Source organism: Orycteropus afer, unplaced genomic scaffold (genome assembly GCF_000298275.1).
Source record: "Orycteropus afer afer isolate SDZICR_OR568_19922 unplaced genomic scaffold, OryAfe1.0 scaffold00174, whole genome shotgun sequence".
Taxonomy (NCBI): Eukaryota; Metazoa; Chordata; class Mammalia; order Tubulidentata; family Orycteropodidae; genus Orycteropus; species Orycteropus afer.
The window spans coordinates 6,237,912-6,242,343 of NW_006921761.1; the positions used below are offsets into that span (position 1 = coordinate 6,237,912).

Genomic DNA, 4,432 nt, shown 5'->3' on the forward strand with positions numbered 1-4,432 from the left:
GGCAGAGACCTGGAGACGGGCGCAGGCACCGGGTCCTGTCTCTGGACTCAAGGCCCAGGGCCTCAACTGCCCCTGCCCCACAGAGGAGAAGGGGGAGCAAGCCCCCAGACAGCAGGTGGCAGATCTCGACTCCAGCCCCGCCCCCCCGCAGCCTTGTGCCACCCAGGGTCAGAAGCCATCCTGCTCCCGCAGTAGGAAGCCCAGAACGCGCCCCAAAGCATTCCCTGCACGTGTTTCAGGGGCGTGGGAAGCACAGAGGACTTCCTGGCGGAAGTGGTATCTGGGCTTGGCAGTCCAGGTGGACCGGGCAGCAGCTGCGGCTCTGCGGGAGCTGTGGCCAGGAGAAAGGGCGGGGCTCCAGGGGGCTTCCGGCTACACTAGTCAGACTTCAAAAGGGTCCAGGTCCTGACACATAAATTGTGCCTCAGTTGGTTCTAGACAAGAGCCCCAGCAGGGCAGCCTGTTGCTGGAAAGATTAAACCTACTGCCATCCAGGCGGTTCTGACCCACAGCGCCCCTAGAGGACACAGTGGAACTGCACCAGAGGGTCTCCAAGGCTGTCAGTCTTCACAGAAGCAATGCCCAAACCACACCCACTGCCGTGGAATCAAGTCTGACTCACAGCGCCCCTAGAGGACAGAGTGGAACTGCAACCCAGGATCTCCAAGGCTGTCAGTCTTCATGGAAGCAAACTGCCTCATCTTCCTTCCACAGAACGGCTGGTGGGCTGGAACCCCCAACCTTTCGATTAGCAGCTGAGTGCTTCACCACTGTGCCACCAGGGCTCCTGTATAGGGTTTCCAAGGCCATAAAGATGACAGCCTTGGAAACCCTGTGGGGCAGTTTTACTGGGTCACTATGAGTCAGAATTCTATAGCAATGGGTTTAAAGTTTGTAGCAGGGCAACAGGACCCCTGCACCCTGGCAGAAGGGAAGTGGTCAGGGCCCAGCCAGGGTGCACGGGCTGCGGCCTCTCTGAGCACATCCGTGTCCTTGCTCCAAGAACACCCATTTGTGGAGCTGAGGAGTGAACTGTTCTGATTTTCGCCCTCTCCTCTGGAGTCTTTTTCAATGACCTGATAGTGTGAAAAGCTGTCTACTGCTTCCCCCAGCGTGATGGGGCCTCCCAGCTCCAGGGTCGAGCCTCCTCCCAGAGCCCCCTAGCATTGGGTGGAGCCCAGGCCCACACAGCACCCTTGTTTTTCAGGCTCTCCTGGCAGGCAGGCAACCTGTGGGAGGCAGGCACCTGGAACAGGGGTCTGAAATACCCAAGGCCTGCCTGCTTAGGCTCCTGGATCAGCACGCAGGGCTTGGTGCCCACTGCCAGGCCGGGCCTTCACCATACTGGGGTTTAGGAACTACCCAAGGCTCAGGGTGGCATGGGTGCTGGGGGGCTTCAGGGAAAGGGCAGGCACTATGGCCAGCAGCAGAGGCAGAGCAGAGGGACATGGCAATGTTCAGTCACACATGTTTGAGCCAGTCCCGGGCATCTGGACTGACCCACTGACTCAAGAGGAAGGCTGAGGGGCTGTACATACCAGGCCCTCAAATCTGCCCCACCCAGGAGCCATCCCTTGGCCAGCCCACCCTGTCCTACCCGTGGTGGCCAGCACGTGCTATAAACCTCAGGCAAGCCAGTGCACACTGGGCTGCCTGCTGCCCACTCTCCCTCACGTCCTGCATGGCCCCACTTCCGTGCCCCAGATCGAGCTGTCCTGGCTCCAGTGGGCGTTGCCCCTGGGTGTGTCTATGCACCTGTGGGCCTGTGCATGCGTGGACATGGGCAGTGTCCTGACCATGAATGACATCTGTGCATGACAGATGTATACGAAACTGTGCTCACAACCCCGTGTGCCCCGACTCTCACAGCTGGGGGGGGGGCACCGCAGGGTAAGAGAGCTCCTTTCTTCCTTCCCACCCCTACTCAGCCCACATCCTGGCTCCTACCTGCCCACTAGTCCTGCCCCTGGCTGCCTGAGCCTCTCTGTGTGTGGTAGTTATGTTTGTGTGTCAATTTGGCTGGGCCTGGTTGAGTGGCTGGGCGGCTGGTGGTAGTTATTCCCCATGATGGGACTGGCAATCAGCTCCCTGGTGGGATCTACCACAAGCAGCCTTTGGGAATATGGTCTGCTTCCTGTATTTAAAGAGAAGCCTTGGTAATGGTCTCTATCCTATGGTACGCTTGGACCGTGCATATAGCTGTGTTGTTGCTCAGCAGCCTGCCATGCTATGCCAACCTTGGGACTTACAATGGACTTAAGTTATAATGGCCTGCTGTGTGGCTTGGTAACATCAGGACTGTGCCTCTTTACCTGTCAACCTTGGGGCTTCTCAGCCTCAGCAGCCAGCAGCTGTCTGAGTGAAGAAACGCCTCTAGCTCCAGTGGGCCTGGAGCAGTACCCCAAGATTGAGGGGCTTTCACCCAGCCCCTAGAGCCTGGTGCTTTGCACTTGGACTTAAAGCCTCCAAATTGTAAGAATAAACCCGTTTGTTCAGGCCATCCCATTTGTGGTGTATTCCTGCCAGGGTGGCACTAGAACACTGTGTTTGTGTCTAGCAACTTAGTTACAAGCACTTTAACCCCTCCTGAAAGTGGGCAGGACACAAACGACAGAAGCGTCCCTCCCGTTGCCATCCAGAACGTTGGAGGCAAAGGCACAGCCAGAGAGGCTCTGCTCTGAGTGGATCCCAGACCAGGGCGTCAGACTCACCTGCCCCCAGGTGGACACAGACACAAATAAGAGGAATGTGCTAGGTGAACAGTCTGAAGCCTGGTGTCAGGTTGGCTCTGGAAATTACACACAGGCCCTCCCAGGCCAGCACGTCCATCTCCCAGTACTGCTTCCAGGGGCACTAACCTTCCCACCCTTAGCCTAGGCTACTCTATGGCCTGGGGACAGAGTGCCTGGTGTGCCCAAGGGGCCAAGCTATGGGGAACAGCCCTCAAATGCCAACTGAAGGGGCTGTGCTGTAGACTTGCTGCCCGCCAATCTCTGGAGCCTGACTCACCCACCCAGCACAGCAGGAGGGTGGGCCAGGCCTGGGGACTGGAGAGAGGCCCACCAGGGTGCACAGGAGGTGGCCGTGGGTGTGTTTAAGGGTGCGATGTGCTGGTTCACACGGCCTTTCCTGCTACAGCCCAGAGAAGTCTGGGCATCACGTGGCCCCTGGATACTGGGGCCACTCAGTGCCTCCTGGGGCTTGCTGGTGGAACCAAGGGGCTCTGGCTGAGACCCAGGGTTTTTTCTAGAAAGCTGATAGAAGGGGGACAGTGGGGGAGAAGTGGCAAGGTGAGTGTGGGAATGGCCAGAGGGGGAGGGCCGGCTGATATTCTGCTGTCACCCCGGGGTTGCCCAGGATGAGGGGGCTATGCAGCACTCCCCAGTGGGGTCTCTATCACCCCAACTCCTGCTGAGACCCTTGGAGGCCCCCACTACCCTGGTTGTCTTGAAGTCCTGCAGCTGCACTAGACCTCCTTGCAGGGTGCTCCCTGTGGCATGGCTTGGGGAAGTCTCCTCAGGGCGGGGCTAGGGGCTCTCCTCAAAGTGGGGTGGGGGGATTTCTCCATAGTTGTGCCATCTTGTGGCCCTTTGTGTCCACGAGCCCTGGGGGCCACCAGTGTGGGGGACAAAGGCCAGGGCCTGGGCGCCACGTCTGTTCTGTCCATTCAGAGGGAGGGCAGAGATCACAGGGCTCTGGGGTCCCATGGGGATGAGGAGCAGACATGGGCCTTGTCCCTGACTCTCACCTGCCACTGCAGGCCACTGTCCACCTGCTGGCCCTCTCTCCTCCCTGCTGCTGAGTTGGGGTGCCATACCTGCAGGGATTCCAAGGCACCTGGAGCCCCCACCGCAGGCTGCAGGCCCCCTCTCCTATCTGTGGCCCAGGCCCCTCTTTCCTGAGGACCCACTGTCTCTGGGGGTGACTGTCCTGTGGTACCCAAGACTCCCTTCAGAGGGCTGATGTCACTTCTTGGGTGTCAGCTGCCTGGCCACTGGGGTGGCGGGGCCAGAGGTCAAGGCTGATGCCACACCTACTGTCAGGGGCTTGCTTCAAGCTTTCCCAACACTCACACTTCTCTGGTATTTTCCCATGGTTGGCACATTCCCGATGGACAATCCCAATCACTCTGCCCCCGCCAGCTTCGAAGGGCAGAGGGCGTGACCTCTCCCTCCACTGGCCCAACTGACAGCAGGGCAAGGTAGGCCTTGGCCTGGGACACACACCCCAGGTGGCTCTCTCCCTACCTGGCCTTCCCAGGGATTCTCTCCTCATGGAGACACTGCCATGCAGCCTTGGGGACACCTGCTGGCACAGGTACATGTATGTGGTGGTCAGGGCCACGCAGACACACACAGAGAGCACGGGTAACTGAGGCCAGGGTGGTGGTAAGGGCCACGCAGGCACACACAGAGAGCACGGGTAACTGAGG

General features: G+C 59.3%; 1 protein-coding gene across 1 annotated transcript in view; it reads right to left on the bottom strand.

Moving 5' to 3' along the window:
* Window positions 1-4,432, bottom strand: part of EXD3 (exonuclease 3'-5' domain containing 3) — an 84,875-nt gene that overhangs the window by 11,842 nt on the left and 68,601 nt on the right. The gene's annotated exons all lie outside the window — the stretch shown is intronic.